The 18279-nt window shown below is 39.5% G+C and overlaps 1 protein-coding gene across 1 annotated transcript in view; it reads right to left on the reverse strand.

Moving 5' to 3' along the window:
* The window catches only part of SERAC1 (serine active site containing 1), a 78332-nt gene extending 64714 nt beyond the window's left edge, over window positions 1–13618 (reverse strand). The window contains exon 1 of the mRNA XM_057740004.1: window positions 13533–13618. The gene's annotated coding sequence lies outside the window, so the exon portion shown is untranslated. The remainder of the gene's footprint in view (window positions 1–13532) is intronic.
* Between the last annotated feature and the right edge of the window lie 4661 nt (window positions 13619–18279).

The raw sequence follows: 18279 nt of genomic DNA on the forward strand, positions 1-18279 counted from the left end.
GTGCTTACTCTGATTTCAAATAGCTCTTATTTCTCAAGCTTCTTAAAACTGAAGCTTAGATCACTAATCTAAAATTTCCTCTTTTCTAATGTAAATATTTAACGCTAAAAATTTCCCTCTAAGCACTGATGTGACTGCATCTTTCACATATGCTGTTTTTTCCTTTCATTGAATTAAAAATATTTTCTAATTGCACTGTGACTTCCTCTTTGATCCATGGGATATTTAGAAGTGTGTTATTTAATTTCCAAATATTTGGGAATTTCCAGGTATCTCTGTTATTGATTTTTAGTTTAATTCCATTGTGGTTGGAGAATAGGCTTTGTATATTTTCAATTCTTTTAAATCTTGGCTTGCTTTATGGCAGAGAATATGGTCTATCTTGATGAATATTTCATACTCACTTGAAAAGAAAGTATATTTTGTTGTTGCTGGGTAGAGGGACCTACAAATGACTATTAGGTTGATGGTGCTTTTCAGGTGTTTTCCTCCTTACTGATTTTATGTCAATTCATTTTGTTGATTACTAACAGAGGAGTGTTGAAGGCAGGGGCTAGTCAAATCACGAAAGTCCTTTATAGCTAAGTTAAGGAGTATGAAGCTTACCCTGAGTTATGGGAAGCTGATGGGAGATTAACTTTAAGAAATTGAGTAATAAGTCTTTTTTTAATTTTTAGAAAACTTGACAAGATTGAAAATAGGTTGGAGAAGAGCTCAAGTAAAGATGGGGAGAACTAATAGGAGGTTTTTAACAATAATTAAAGAGAAACATAGTTGAATTAAGGCAGTGGCTCTGAGACTAATCAAAAAGAAACAGACTTAAGGAGATATTAAGAGAAAAGAATCTGATAAACAATTGGGTAAGAGATGGAGTGGAATGGATAAAAGGGAAGAGACAATTATGATTCTCAGTTTCTGGTTTGGATTACTGAGTATATAGGGATACCATTTACCAAAACAGAAAAATACAAGAGAAATGGATTTGAGGGAAAGGATAAATTCCCAATTTCAACATGCTGAGATAAAGGTTCTCATAAAATATTCATGAAAGACGTCCATTAAGCTATATGGGCTCGGCAGAGGTCTACACTACAGATATAGATTTATGTCATATATTATTAATTGAAACCATAGTTGTGGATGAAGTTATTGAAGAGTAGCGTATAAACCAGTTGTTTCTCAAAATGTCATCCTAAAATTATCTGCAGATTATTAAAACGCAGATTCCTAGACACCATTTTAGATTAAATGTATCTAAGTCTCACAGGCTAAAAACCAAGGCGTTAGCTGCACTATATCACTTATTGAAAGCTCTGGGGGAGAATGCACTGCCAGGCTCATTCAGGCTGATGGCAGAATTCAGCTCTATGCAGTCGCAGGACTGAGGTCCTTGTTTCTTTGCTAGTTGTTGTCTGGGCACCACCCTTCGCTCTCAGAGCCCTCCCTCTAGTCTTTGCAGGTAGCCCCTTACATCTGAGAACCAGCAGCAGCTTATCCTCCTCACATTTCCACATCTCTGACTCTTCTGCTTTCCTCTTCCACTTTTAAGGATCTGTGTGACTACATTAGGTTCTCCCAGAACATCTAAAATAATCCCCCTACCTTAAAATCTGTAACTTTAATTCCATCTGCAAAGTCCCCTTTTCCTTGTAATGTAACATATGCAGAGATTTGGACATGGACATCTTTGGCGGGGGGGGGGGGCAGTATTCTGCCTACCACAAACATTCTGATACAAGTTGTTTTGTAGACATATATTTTCATTTCTCTTGGGTAAATATCTAGGAGTGGAATTGCTGGTCATATGTTTAACTTTATAAAAAACACTGCCAAAAATATTGCCCAACGTAATTACACTTTTACAATGCAATCGGTGATGCAGAAGTAGGAGAGTTCCAGTTGTTACATATCCTTGCCAATCTTTGATGCTTTTAGTCTGTTTGATTTTAGCCATTTTAGTAGGTACCTAATAGTATCTCATTGTAATGTGAATTTGCAATTTCCTAAAAGCTAATGCTGTTGAGCACTTTTTCAATATTTATGTTTAGCCATTTACATTTATTTTTGTGTGAAGTGTCTCTTGAAGTCTTTCGCCCATTTTTCAATTGGATTGTTTGTGTTTTCTAAATGAGCTCCCAGTTTTTTTATACATTCTGGAAACAAACCCTTTATAAGACACGATATATATATACACACACATCTTTTTTTTTTTCCATTGGAAAAAGATTTTATTTCATCATAAAAATGCAAACTGGAACAAACACCATCTCTCCTAAGGTGGATGTTACAGCTATTTTTAAGTATCTCTGGGCTTCACTTGGAGAAGCCAAAGATTATATAATTTAACAAGTTTGCAGCCTTAAATCTGTTTGAAATGTTCCAAGTAAAAATAATTGAGCAAACGCGCTCTTAAAAAAAAAACCACACAGGCTAACCTTGACTAAAAACCAAAGCTAATTTTAACCAGCTTCTCCTTTTTTTTTTTTTTACACTGAATTACTTGAATTTGTAAAAAGCAAATATTTGTGACCCCTCTGTACCACTTCTGCACCTGCCCACACCGTAAAAAATGGCACATCTGAGTTACCATGTTACAGAACACACAGCTTCCTCACTGGTGACTTAAGCCTACCACAGCCGCTTTCTTTTGACATCCCACCCAAACTTCATTCCCAACCCATGAAACTTACAAAAGAGGGAAAAAAACAAAAAGAAAAAAACCTCCAGGGGGATGCTTCCTTGCAATATACATACATAAATATACGTACACACACACACACACACACGCTGCAAATATATTCTCCTAGTCTGTGACCTGCCTATTCATTTTCATAAAGGTACTTTTTGATGAACAGAAATTTTAATTTTCATAACATCTCTTTAATCAAATTTTTTTTCTTGTATGCTTGTTGTACTCTGTGTCTTGTCTTAGATACTGTTACCTACCTCAAAGTCACAAATATTCTCCTATAAGTTTATCTAAAAGGCATTTTTGTTTTTGCTTTTATACTTAGACCTATGATTCATCTCAAATTAATTTTTTGATGTGGGTGAGATATGAGTTGAGGTTCATTTTTTTCCCCTCTATATGAATAGCCAATAGTTACAGCATCATTTGTTGAAAAGATTTTCCTATCCTCATTGAATTGACTTTGTGCCTTGGTCAAAAATCAATTGAGGGAAGAATCAAGATGGCAGAGTAGGAGGATGTGCGCTCACTCCCTCTTGCAAGAGCACCAGAATTACAACTAACTGCTGAACAATCATCCACAGAAAGACACTGGAACTCACCAAAAAAAACTACCCCGCATCCAGACACAAAGGAGAAACCGCAATGAGATGGTAGGAGGGGCAAAATAGCGTTAAAATCAAATCCCATAAATGCTGGGTAGGTGACTCACAAGCTGTAGAACAGTTATACTGCAGAAGTCCTGAGGGTTCTGAGCCCCACATCAGGCTTCCTAACCTAGGGGTCCAGCAATGGGAGGAGGAATCCCCAGAGAATCAGACTTTGAAAGCCAGAGGGATTGGATTGCAGGAACTCCACAGGACTGGGGGAAATGGAGACACCACTCTTGGAGGGCACACAAAAAAGTGTGCTCACCAGGACCCAGGGGGAAGGGGCAGTGGCCCCACAGGAGACTGAACCAGACCTACCTGCTGGTGTTGGAAGGTTGCCTGCAGAGGTAGGGGGCAGCTGTGGCTTACCAAGGAGACAGGGGCACTGGCAGCAGGAGTTCTGAGAAGTACTCATGGGCATGAGCCCTCTCAGAGTCCACCATTAGCTCCACCAAAGAGCCTGTGAGCTCCAGTGCTGGGTCCCCTTAGGCCAAACGACCACCAGAGTGGGAACACAGCCCCACCCATTGGCAGACAAGCAGATTAAAGTGTCACTGAGCTCCACCCAACAAATCAGATTAAAGTTTTACTGAGCTCTGCCCACCCAGCCAAACCCACCATCAGTCCCTCCCATCAGGAAGCACCCACCAGCCTCCTAGACAGCTTCCTCCACAAGAGGGCAGACAGCAGAATCAAGCAGTATCAGCAGTATTTCATCTTGGGGAACTGAAACTCACAGCCACAGAAAGACAGAGAAAATGAAAAGGCAAAAGACTGTGTACCAGATGAAGGGACAGGATAAAACCCCAGACAAACAACTAAATGAAGAGGAGACAGGCACTCTTCCAGAAAAAGAATTCACAATAATGATGGTGAAGATGATCCAGGACTTTGAAAAAAGATTGGATACAAAGATCGAAAAGTTGCAAGAAAAGTTAACCAAAGACCTAGAGGAATTAAAGAACAAACAAACAGAGATATGCAACACAATAACTGAAATGAAAAATACACTAGAAGGAACCAACAGCAGATTAACTGAGGCAGAAAGGTGAATACGTGGCCTGGAAGACAGAATGGTGATAATCACTGATGCAGAAAAGAATAAAGAAAAAAGAATGAAAAGAACGGAAGACAGCCTAGGAGACCTCTGGGACAATATTAAATGCACCAACATGCACATTATAGGGATCCCTTCTCCAAAAGGAGAAGAGAGAGAGAAAGGACCAGAGAAAATATTGGAAGAGATTATAGTTGAAAACTTCCCTAACGTGGGAAAGGAAATAGCTACCCAAGTCCAGGAAGCGGAGAGAGTCCCAGGCAGGATAACCCAATGAGAAACACACCAAGATATACAGTAGTCAAATTGACAAAAATGGAAGACAAAGAAAAGTTATTAAAAGCAATGAGGGAAAAATGACAAATAACATACAAGGGAACTCCCATCAGGTTAACAGCTGATTTCCCAGCAGAAACTCTGCAAGCCACAAGGGAGTGGCATGATATATTTCAAGTGATGAAAGGGAAGAACCTACAACCAAGAATACTCTACCCAGCAAGGATCTCATTCAGATTCAATGGGGAAATCAAAAGCTTTACAGACAAGCAACAGCTAAGAGAATTCAGCACCACCAAACCAGCCTTACAACAAATGCTAAAGGAACTTCTCTAAGTGGGAAACATAAGAGAAGAAAAGGAACTACAAAAACAAAAACAAAGCAATTAAGAAAATGGGAATAGGAACATACATATCGATAATCACCTCGAATGTAAATGGACTAAATGCCCCAACCAAAAGACACAGACTGGCTGAATGGATACAAAAACAAGACCCATATATATGCTGTCTACAAGAGACCCACTTCAGACCTAGGGACACATACAGACTGAAAGTGAGGGGATGGAAAAAGATATTCCATGCAAATGGAAATCAAAAGAAAGCTGCAGTAGCGATACTCATATCAGATAAAATAGACTTTAAAATAAAAAATGTTACAAGAGACAAGAAAGGACACTACATAAAGATCGAGGGATCAATCCACGAAGTAGAGATAACAATTATAAATATATATGCACCCATTATAGGAGAACCTCAATACATAAGGGAAATGCTAACAACTATGAAAGGGGAAATCAACAGGAACACAATCATAGTGGGGGACTTTAACACCCCACTTACACCAATGGACAGATCATCCACACAGAAAATTAATAAGGAAACACAAGCTTTAAGTGACAATAAATCAGCTTGATTTAATGGATATCTATAGGACATTACATCCAAAAACAGCAGATTACACATTCTTCTCAAGTGCACATGGAACATTCTCCAGGATAGATCACATTTTGGGTCATAAATCAAGCCTTGGTAAATTCAAGAAAACAAATCATATCAAGCATCTCTTCTGACCACAACGCTATGAGATTAAAAATCAATTACAGGAAAAACACTGTGAAAAACACAAACACATGGAGGCCAAACAATATGCTACTAAATAACCATCAGATCACTAAAGAAATCAAAGAGGAAATCAAAAAATACCTAGAGACAAATGACAATGAAAACACAACGACCGAAAACCTATGCGATGCAGCAAAGGTTTTATACCAATAGGGAAGTTTATACCAATACAATCCTACCTCACGAAACAAGAAACATCCCAAATAAACAATCTAACCTTACACCTAAAGAAACTAGAGAAAGAAGAGCAAACAAAACCCAAAGTTAGTAGACGAAGAGAAATCATAAAGATCAGAGCAAAAATAAACGAAACAGAGACAATGAAAACAATAGCAAAAATCAATAAAACTAAAAGCTGGTTCTTCGAGAAGATAAATAAAATCGATAAACCTCCAGAAAGACTCATCAAGAAAAAGAGGGAGAGGACTCAAATCAATAAAATTAGAAATGAAACAGGAGAAGTTACAACGGACACCACAGAAATAAAAAGCACCATAAGAGATTACTACAAGCAATTATATGCCAATAAAATGGGCAACCTGGATGAAATGGACAGATTCTTAGAAAGGTATAACCTTCCAAGACTGGACCAGGAAGACATAGAAAATATGAACAGACCAATCACAAGTAATGAAATTGAAACTGTGATTAAAAATCTCCCAACAAACAAAAGTCCAGGACCAGATGGAGGCACAGGTGAATTTTATCAAACATTTAGAGAAGAGCTAACACCCATCCTTCTCAAACTCTTGCAAAACATTGCAGAGGAAGGAACAATCCCAAACTCATTTTATGAAGCCACCATCATCCTGATACCAAAACCAGAAAAAGATACTACAAAAAAAGAAAACTACAGACCAATATCACGGATTAATTTAGATGCAAAAATCCTCAACAAAATACTCGCCAACAGAATCCAACAACACATTAAAAGGATCACACACCATGATCAAGTGGGGTTTATCCCTGGAATGCAAGGATTCTTCAATATATGCACATCAATCAATGTGATACACCATATTAACAAACTGAAGGATAAAAACCACATGATCATCTCAACAGATGCAGAAAAAGCTTTTGACAAAACTCAACACCCATTTATGATAAAAACTCTCCAGAAGGTGGGTAGAGAGGAGGAAACCTACCTCAACATAAGAAAGGCCATATATGACAAACCCACAGCAAACATCATTCTCAATGGTGAAAAACTGGAAGCATTCCCTCTAAGATCAGGAACAAGACAAGGATGTCCACTCTCGCCACTACTGTTCAACATAGTTTTGGCAGTCCTTGCCACAGCAATCAGAGAAGAAAAAGAAATAAAAGGAATCCAAATTGGAAAAGAAGTAAAACTGTCACTGTTTGCAGATGACATGATACTATACATAGAAAATCCTAAAGATGCCATCAGAAAACTACTCGAGCTAATCAATGAATTTGGTAAAGCTGCAGGATACAAAATGAACACACAGAAATCTCTTGCATTTCTACACACTAACAATGAAAGATCAGAAAGAGAAATTAAGGAAACAATCCCATTCACCACTGCAACAAAAGGAATAAAATACCTAGGAATAAACCTAACCAAGTACAGGTAAAAGACCTGTACTCAGAAAACTATCAGACACTGATGAAAGAAATCAAAGAAGACACAAACAAAGGAGGGACATACCATGTTCTTGGATTGGAAGAATCAACATTGTGAAAATGACTATACTACCCAAAGCAATTTACAGATTCAATGCAATCCCTATCAAATTACCAATGGCATTTTTCACAGAACTAGAACAAGAAATTTTGTGATTTGTATGGAAACGCAAAAGACCCCGAATAGCCAAAGCAATCTTGAGAAGGAAAGATGGAGTTGGTGGAATCAGGCTTCCTGACTTCAGGCTATACTACAAGGCTACAAGGATCAAGACAGTATGGTACTGGCACAAAAACAGAAATATAGATCAATGGAACAGGATAGAAAGCCCAGAGATAAACTATGGTCAACTAATCTATGACAAAGGAGGCAAGGATATACAATGCAGAAAAGGCAGCCTCTTCAATAAGTGGTGCTGGGAAAACTGGACAGCTAGCTACATGTAAAAGAATGAAATTAGAACAATTCCTAACACCATACACAAAAATAAACTCAAAATGGATGAAAGACCTAAATGTAAGGCCAGACACTATAAAACTCCTAGAGGAAAACATAGGAAGAACACTCTGCGACATAAATAACAGCAAGATCTTTTTTGATCCAACCCCTAGAGCAATGGAAATAAAAACAAAAATAAATAAGTGGGACCGAATGAAACTTCAAAGCTTCTGCACAGCAAAGGAAACTATAAGCAACATGAAAAGACAACCCTCAGAATGGGAAAAAATATTTGCAAACGAATCAACAGACAAAGGACTAATCTCCAAAATACATAAACAGTTTATCCAGCTCAACATCAAAAAAACAAACAACCCAATCAAAAAATGGGCAGAAGACCTAAATAGGCATTTCTCCAAAGAAGACATACGGATGGCCAAGAGGCACATGAAAAGCTGCTCAACATCACTCATTATTACAGAAATGCAAATCAAAACTACAATCAGGTATCATCTCACACTGGTTAGAATGGGTATCATCAGAAAATCTACAAACAGTAAATGCTGGAGAGGGTGTGGAGAAAAGGGAATCCTCTTGCATTGCTGGTGGGAACGTAAATTGATACAGCCACTATGGAGAACAGTATGGAGGTTCCCTGCAAAACTGAAAATAGAACTACCATATGACCCAGCAATCCCACTACTGGCCATATACCCAGAGAACACCATAATTCAAAAAGACACATGCACCCCAATGTTCAATGCAGCACTATTTACAATAGCCAGGACATGGAAGCAACCTAAATGTCCATCAACAGATGAATGGATAAAGAAGATGTGGTACATACATACAATGGAATATTACTCAGCTGTAAAAAGCAATGAAACTGGGACATTTTTAGAGACATGGATGGACCAAGAGACTGTTATACAGAGTGAAGTGAGTCAGAAAGAGAAAAACAAATATTGTATATTAACACATATATGTGGACTATAGAAAAATGGTACAAATCAACTGCTTTGCAAGGCAGAAATAGAGACAGAGATGTAGAGAACAAACATATGGACACCAAGGGGGGAAAGCGGGGAGGGTTGGAGGGGGAAATGTATTGGGAGATTGGGATACAAAACTGTACACTCTAAATATATGCAGTTTATTGTAAAAAATAAAAAAATTAAAAATTAAAAAAAACTTTTTTAAAAATTAAAAAAAAGTAAATCTGTTCTATAACGTGAAAAAAAAAATCAATTGATTAAATAAGTATGGGCCTATTTCTGTACTACATTCCATCCCATTGATCTATTTGTCTATCCTTATATAAAAATCACACCGTATTGATTAATGTAGTTTTATAATAAATCTTGCAGCTGGGCAGTATTTTTTCTTCCTTTTCAAGATTGACTATTCTAGGTCATTGGCACTTTCATCTAATTTTAAAGTCAGCTTGTCAATTTCTATTTTTATAAAGTCTTTGAGATTATGATTGCATTAAATCTGAAACACTAATTTTAAGTAGAGGACAGAAGAGACATTCTGAGGAGGAGACTATGAAGGATAACCCAGAAGTAAAAAGGGAGAGATTATGAGTACTGAATGAAACATATATTCAAAAATTCCATTAAATTTTTTTTCTTTTCCTTTTATCTTTTTAAAAAAATTTTTAATTTATTTATTTATTATTTTTTGGGGGGTACACTAAGTTCAATCATCTGTTTTTATACACATATCCCCGTATTCCCTTTAACTTTAACAACATTGGCGCCTTCATAATGGTAGCTTCATCACCTTGGTCGTAAAAGAAACCAAACTGAAACTAAATATCCATTCTTCTCTCCATTCATATTAATAAAACCCCTGAATTAGCTGGGCACACAGACAGCTGAACAAAGACTACATCACCTATCTTTCCTTTTAGTTAATGTGTCACTAAGAACTCGCCAATGGTTGTAAGTTGATGTGTCATATGTAACACCTGAGAAGTATCCTTAAAAAGAAAAGTATGTGCCTTTCATCAACCGTCCCCCTTGCCTCTTGCTAAGAGCAGGTACCATTTGGAATTAAAGCAGTCATCTCAATCATGAGGCAGCATGCTAAGGATGGCAGATCAGCAAGAAAGAGGAGTCCGAGTCCCTGATGATCACAGAGCTGCTGCCATACCAGCCGTAGCCTGCCTACCTATAGAATCATATGCACATTTAAGCCATTGTTATATTTTCTATGTAATATAGTCATATCCAATTCTAACACATCACAGTTTTAAATATCTATATGCCAGGACTTTCTAGGTGGCACAGTCATTAAGAATTCGCCTGCCAATTCAGGGAACATGGGTTCGAGCCCTGCTCTGGGAAGATTCCACATGCCACGGAGCAACTAAGCCCATGCGCCACAACTACTGAGTCTGTGCTCTAGAGCCCGTGAGCCACAGCTATTGAGCCCATGTGCCACAACTACTGAAGCCCATGCGCCTAGGGCCCGTGCTCCACAACAAGAGAAGCCACTACAATGAGGAGCCTGTGCACCACAATGAAGAGTAGACCCCGCTCGCAGCAACTAGAGAAAGCCCGTGTGCAGCAACGAAGACCCAAAGCAGCCAATAAATTAATTAATTAATTAAAAAAATATATATCTATATGCCAGTGATCCAGAAGTTGTACCTCCAGCCACAATCTTTCCAGACTCATCTGTCGAACAGCCACTGGAACATTTCCACTTGGATGTCCAACAGGTCTTTCAAACGTAACTGTCCAAAACAGAATTCTTTATTTTTTCTCCCCAAACTTTTCCTCCTCTCATTCTCCTCATCAGCGCCAAATAGTAAATGGTTTTTGATGATAAATGTTAAATGATCTACCTCATAGCTCAAGCAAAAAACACAGATGTTGCCCTTGATTCCTTGTTTTCCCCTCACCTCATATCCAAACGATGCACAATTCCTGTTCTCTGTCATCATAATATATCCCAAATCCAGCCACCTTTCTCCATCCTCACTGTTACCACTCTAGTGCTAGTCACCATCATCTCTCATTTGCAAAGCATCCTCAATGGTGCTTTTGTTAACTTCAGAAATCCTTCCCAGAGAGATGAAAAAGTTATGAAGATAGGCAGTAGTAATGGCTGCATGATAACATAAATGTCACTGAACTGTACCACCTAAAAGTGGTTAAAATGGTAAATTTTATGTTACATGTATTTAACCCAAATAAAACAAAAATGAAATCTTTCCTTGAGACAACATGGACTCCTATATTTTTTTTTAATTATTTTTTTTGGGGGGTACACCAGGTTCAATCAACTGTTTTTATACACATATCCCCATATTCCCTCCCTTCCTTGACGCCCCCCCCTTGAGTCCCCCCCACCCTCCCTGCCCCAGTCCTCTAAGGCATCTTCCATCCTCGAGTTGGACTCCCTTTGTTATACAACAACTTCCCACTGACTATTTTACACTTGGTAGTATATATATGTCTGTGCTACTCTCTCGCTTCGTCTCAGTTTCCCCTTCACCCCCCGCCCCCTCCCATACCTCGAGTTCTCCAGTCCATTCTCTGTATCTGCTTCCTTGTTCTTGTCACTGAGTTCATCAGTACCATTTTTAGATTCCGTATATGTGAGTTAGCATACAATATTTGTCCTTCTCTTTCTGACTTACTTCACTATGTATGACAGATTGTAGTTCTATCCACCTCATTACATATAGCTCCATCTCATCCTTTTTTATAGCTGAGTAATATTCCATTGTATATATATGTCACATCTTCTGTATCCATTCATTTGTTGATGGGCATTTAGGTTGCTTCCATTGGACTCCTATATTTTTTTCTAAATATTTTTCAGATGTGCCTTTCACACTTATGTCTTCAATCCATTTGGAAATTGGTGTGAAGTATAAATCTAATTTTGTCTTCAGTCAATATGGATATCACGTATCTCAGCATCATATATTGAATACTCTGTGCTTTTGTAATACCACTTAGTGGTATACTGAGCTTCCATATATACGTGGACGTGTTTCTAAGCTCTCTATTCTGTTCCATGAGTCTACTTTCCTGTCCCTAAACCAATACCAGTAATTAAGATAGTAGTCTCAATTATTATTTCTTTATACTGTTTTGTATCTGGGAAGAAGAGACTTTATTTTTCTTCAAATTGAGTTAGCAATTCTGGGTGCTTTGTCTTTTCATAACATGTTAGGTTCAGCATGTCAAGTTCCATGAAAAACCATATAGCAATTTCAACTGGAATTGCAATAAATCTATAGAAGAGGAGAAGACTGACATCTTTATGATACTGAGTCTTCCTATTCATGAATATGGTATATCTCTCCATTTACTTGGATCTTCTTTTATGTATTTCAATAAAGCACTATAATTTTCTCCTTAAAGGACTATGTAGCTTTAGTTTGATCTATTTCCAGATACCTTCAGTTTTTAATACTGTTATGAACAGTATCTTTTTTATTATTAAAATTCCTGGTGTGTAGAAGTTACTTTTTTATTCAGAAATCTGCTTGAACTGAAGGCCATTTCTGATGGCTTCCTAACCAAAGAAGTCCTTCCAGTCATTCTTTATAGCATCACATCAGTTAACAAGGTTAACTGGTTGTTAGTGCCCCTCTCCCCCACTATAATCAGTTGCTTGTTCACCATTATATCCCCAGGGCCTAGAATAGGGTCTGGCACATATTGCACAAAGTGTGTGCTGAATAAATAAATGGAGGTTTTAAATCTGGATGATTTGTAAAAACGGGAAGAAAAGCAGATTTTGAAATGAGGGTGGAGAGAGAGCTCTAGCTCAGTTTGAGAGGCGGAGTTTATACAGTTCTCAGAGCTCATTAATGTGCAGGCATCAGGCCAGCACCTGGAGCACAAGAATGGAGGTTTGATGTGATGGAACTGACGAGACAGTCAAGAAGGAGAACGCATTCAAGAAGGGAAAAAAAAGAAAGACAATATACTTGGGGAAAACTATACCTGGGGCAGATTAAAGAGAGAGGGAGCGAGCATGCGCGACAACAGGGACACCAACCGGACGGGAAAGATTTGAAGCACAGAAAGAGGAAAATAAATGGAAGAGCTAGGTTCGTAACTCACATGAACACACAACTGGAGAAATACAATTTCATCTAAAGGACAGAAAGCAAGAACCTCATTTCTCCACTGGTAAAAACAGTTGGAGAGACAGCTCTATTAAACTACAGATGCGAATTTGGGGAAGGGAGTAATTTTAGAACTCTCCGGGTCTTTCACTTTAAAATGACAATTACAGGGCCTGGAGGGCCTATCAGCATTCAGTCTATTCAACCTCTGGGGTCACAGCTAGAAGCTGCGGTCTGAAAGGTTCCGATCTGAATGAGACGGTTCCCTCCTCATTTTCATCATCTTTCCGTGACCACCGCACCCGGGCTGATGGTACCGGCAGGTGCTCTCTGGGCCTTGGATTGGAACTAGAGAAAGGTGACGACCGGGAAAGAAGAGTCGGGCTGTCGAGGCCGGGAGAGAGGCCCTCACTCCACGCCCAGCGGCGGGTCAGCGGGTCAGTCAGGGGCCGCGCGTCCTCGCGGGGGCGCCCCGTCCGCGCCCCGTCGCCGCCCTCCCCACTCCCCTCAGGCCCTCGCCCGCCCTCACGAGCCCAGCCTTCCCTGCCTACCTGCCGGCACGCGTACAAGGCCAGCCCCGCAGTCATTCACCCAGACCGGGTCCGCAGGCAGCCCACGCCTCTGCTGCGCTCCCGGCCCGCGCCCTCCGCAGGCGGCGGGCTGCACGTGACTCCGCCCACAACGCGCCCTGCCCCGCCCCCTCTGCGCACCTCGCGCCCCGCCCTCATCCCCGCCCACTCCCCGCCTCCCGCCGGCGCGCTCCACCCACGAGACCATTGTCGTCGTGATGATGTAATCGGCGCATGCGCACTCTGCCGGCGACGCCGAGGCGCTGCTGGATCCGTGGGTGAAGGTACCTGGAGTCGGCTTTTGGAGCAAGAGGGAAGAGTGGGGTGTGTGGAAGATTAAGGGGTCTCGAAGAAAAAGAGGAGGAGCGAGAAAGTCCCAGAAACCTGTCTTTCAGATGCTGGGTACAGGGCCATGTCCCGCCCCCTTTCTGGGCCCTTTCTGAAGAGAGCGGCGGCTGCCCCGCGGGAATTGAAGGGTGGATTTACTTTGGGGAGGCATTGCCAGGCGCCCAAGTGTACTGTAGAAGTTTAAGTTTGGTTAACTCGATGTGCGCTGAGTGGTTGCCGTTCCTTCAAGAGCTCATCATTGGGGAACGTATTTTATTTGGCAAAGGAACACAAGATCTGGAGACATGGATTGTACTTTTTTGTGTTTTTTTGCCGGGAGCTGCGGCTTAATCTCTTCCCTCCATTTCATCTGTAAAACGAGATGGTCGGTCTCATCGTATAATTTTTAAGGCCTCTTTCAGAGCTACCATTCTGTGATTCCCGTCTCCAAGTATATTACCTTTCATCATACTCCTGGGTGGGAAAAGAAATCTTTTGGCTAATGGACATGTTTTAAACCTGGATGGGGCACACTGCTGTGGAGTTAGGCCCCGTGCTTTTCGTTAGAATTAACAGCGGGTAGAATTTGTTTGTAAGTAACATCTATGTAGTTAATATTCCAAGTAGACTGATTTTAATTTTGTTAAAAGATCAGAATATCTGTATGTTTTCCTAATGTTAGCTCTGTGTCTTTCTAATATGTTCATTCTTGGCATTTATTTTTTTGCCTCTTTTTCAGAAGTAAGTCACCGGAGGATATTGAAATTGATGCTTTTGATTTTGTCACCTTACCTTTTATTAGCATTTTTAAGGTCTTCTGCACCTTCTGACTGGGAAAAGATGGTCAACGTCTTGAAAGGAGTGCTTATAGAATGGTTAGTAGTTTTGATACTTAAGTGTTAAATCTAGACGTTGAATCTTGATTTGTATGTGTATCTCTTCCAAAGTCCACTTTTTTGTTTTATTCTTAAGATCTGAATGAATCAAGTCTTTCAGCTTTCTCAGCTGCCATTTTTCTTACTTAATAACAAGTGAGACAGATTTTGTTGCTAAGTGTCTTTCCAGTGCCAGATTTCAGTGCCTCTGTTGAATTGATGTTTTGGTCAGTGGCAGCATATTTGTTAAATTAACCCTCTTTAGGGGAACAGTGCTTGTATTCTGAAATTGTCAGAGATTGACTAGAATTTTAGGGTCTGCCTAAGTCACACAAACTTTTATCTTTAAAAAAGAGAAAGAAACGAGAGCCAGTTGAAGGTTTCTTAAACTAGGTGCACGTTCTAGAGGAGAAACTAGAAACTATGGGCAGAGTTGAGCTCCTCAAAGCTAATGCAGGGCTTAAATTATTCCCAGTCTGAAAATCTGGGAACTGCTGGACCCATCTCGTTCCGTCTCCACTTGTTTGTTTTCCCCACCAAACAATTCAGTCTCATCTAGAAATCCTGCCTTGTGGAAACTCCCATTGTCTGAAATTACTGCTGTCTACATTTCTCTGCCTCTAATGTGGTCCATTATGTGGATGACGGTACTGTTTCTGTGATGGAAAGGCTGGAGGGAGGAACAAGAGCAAACGCTAGGAATCTCTGGCATTTAGAGCAGCACTGTCCAGTAGAAATATAATGTGAGCCACATATGTAGTCTTAAATTTTCTGGTAGCCACATTAAAAAGTAAAATGAAACAGGTGAAATTATTTAACTCAATGTACCCAAAGTATTTCACCAGGTACTAAATCCTCACAGTCCATACTAAAACTACAAAATTGTATTAAGTCTTTTTTCATACTAGAACTTCAAAATCCAATGTGTATTTTACTTTCACGACTAGGCACATTTCACAGACTAGTGGGCTACCTTATGGATAGTGCAGGTTTAGTTTGAGTGGAGAGACCAACAAAAGCAATTATGAAGACAGCCAGTGAAGTAGGAGGAAGCTAAGGGAATGTTTTATGAAAGCAAGTGGGCTGTGTCCAGTGGCGATGAGAGGTTGGAAGAAATGAAGGCACACTGGAGGTCATCAGTTTTTCATGAGAGCCATTTTCATGGCGAGGTGGGATAGACACCAGATTGGAGGACTTTGGAAAGGGAAAGAGAGGCAGGGAAGTGGTGACTGTGTGGAGAAGTTTTGTTGTGACAGGGAGCAAAGGGATAAAGAAATGGGTTGATAGCTGAAGAAGGATATGTTCAGGGACTCTGATTCTTGTTATTTTTATTGTTTTAAAGTGAGAGACTAGAATGTATGTTGATAAAAATAAACCACTAGAGAGGAGAGAGGTGGTCACTTGGGAAAGCCAAGAGACAGATCTAGATCCCAGAAATTCTAAGCATGCTGTGCTGTTGTCTTTTGGAAAACAGTTCTAAGCTAATTTTTGTATATTATTTTTCTTATTATTTTGTCATAATTAATAGAAACATTTTCCTAGTTGGTCTTTTAATGTTATTTTTTAACACAGAGGATACACACAGTGTCAGCTATCAGTTATTTCCCTTTGTTTCTTCCAATTCTCCTAAATTTAATCTTCATTCTGGATTTGAGCAATATTCACCTCTCTCCTAGGGTTTTCTTTCTTTTTGTTTTTTTCATTGATATGTTGAGTTTCATTCATCTAGGATTTATTGAGAGGAGGGGCATATTTTGAGGTGAAGATCTAAATTAGCTGCACTTTTTTGGGGGGGGGTCAAATAACTGAATAATTGTCCAACACCATTTATTTCCTTCCCTAATGATGTGTAATGACTCTTTTATCACAAAGTTTCACTCCCCTTGCTAATCTCCCTGATCCCATCCCACATCCATGTTTTTCTTTGTCATTGCTACCTGTTCAAGAATAACCTGGGAATAATTTAGTCTATTTCCAAAATAATCCTTTTGGAATGATGGTTGGGATTGTATTACACCTGCCATTTATTTTTTTAATGATGCTGGGCTGCATTTTAAAGAGCAAAACTTTGGGCAACTCATTAGAATTTGTCATAGACTTTCAGTTCAGCTTTAAGAACAAAGAGTACAGATTTGTAAGAGGAACTGAGGTATAGTTTTATTTCCTGATGGGGTGAGCTCTCTGCTCGTTTGCTTGTTACCAGCCGCTGAACTGTGCCTGGGCACTCACGGGCCTCTATCACCTTGCTTTTCCATGTATTCCCCAGACTAGCAGCACCAGCATCATCTGGAGCTTGTTAGAAATGAAAATTTTCAGACGTTACCCCAACTCTACTAAATCAGAATTGTGCATACAAAAGGATCTTGAGACAGTGCATTTTAAATTTGAGGAGCACTTAATCAGCATAAGTTTGATAATCGGTTCCCCTATGGAGAATTATCTTGCACCAAGACTACAATGTACTTAAATTTTGTTTTGCAGATGGATACTATCCTTGCAAAACTAATTTTCCCCTTCCAGGTGAAGTCTAAAGTATAGCTTGCACAATTTTTCAAAAGGATAACTGTCTTCCCAAAGATGCAGATCTTCCAAGAAGACTCCAGGCCTAAGCAATAATAGATTCATAAAGGGCATGGCCGGGGCCTGTGGGTCATCCTTCATGAGTAGGTACACATGTTGGGATGATAGGAATTGGAAAAGTCCTTCAGTTTTCCTCATGTCTATATTTGATGCCAAAGAGAAGATTGTTAATAATACGGTATCAGCATAAGTCTGCTTATTATCTCATAATATCCATAGATTGTGTGAAGCATTTAGGTGTTTTGGAGTACAGATCTACGTTAAAGAAGCAGGTAAACCAGAGTATAATGTTGGCCATTTAGGCCTAACTATCAGTGAATTGAAAAATCAAAGTACTTGGATATAATAAGAGTCTCTCCTCCCAAGGCTTATCAAATACCAAAATCTAAAGATAAGTTAAAGTTTTTTGTATTTTTATGTCAAAAGGAGATTGGTGAAAAGTTCCTCATTGTTGGGATCCACCACTATCGACTGCCAGCCTCACACCAAGAGTTTTCCCAAATCTAGCCAACCACAGCAATTACTGAAGTAAGCAGCATATGCTCAACAAATGTCTGTGTCCAATTCCAGGTGCTAGAGCAGACCTCTGGTGTGACATTCATCACAGTTGGTTTGGCAAGTGCTTTAGCAAGGAAGGTTGTTGTACAGGTGCAAATTCCAACCAGTTTACAGCATAACAGCAGAGTCTGGAGAAATGAGTATTATTAGACCAGTCTTGTCCTTATGGGTTTGGCTTCCAAACCCCTATTGTACATGAAAAGCAAATAAGAACTAAGGCAAAAGCTGTCTAACCACTGTCCTGTCCTTTTTTTTAAAAAATTAATTAATTTATTGGATTTATTTTTTTTTTTTATTGGCTGTGTTGGGTCTTCGTTGCTGCACACAGGTTTTCTCTAGTTGCTGAGAGTGGGGGCTACTCTTCATTGTGGTGCGTGGGCTTCTCGTGG

The sequence above is a fragment of the Hippopotamus amphibius genome, chromosome 6, assembly GCF_030028045.1.
Source record: "Hippopotamus amphibius kiboko isolate mHipAmp2 chromosome 6, mHipAmp2.hap2, whole genome shotgun sequence".
Lineage (NCBI taxonomy): Eukaryota > Metazoa > Chordata > Mammalia > Artiodactyla > Hippopotamidae > Hippopotamus > Hippopotamus amphibius.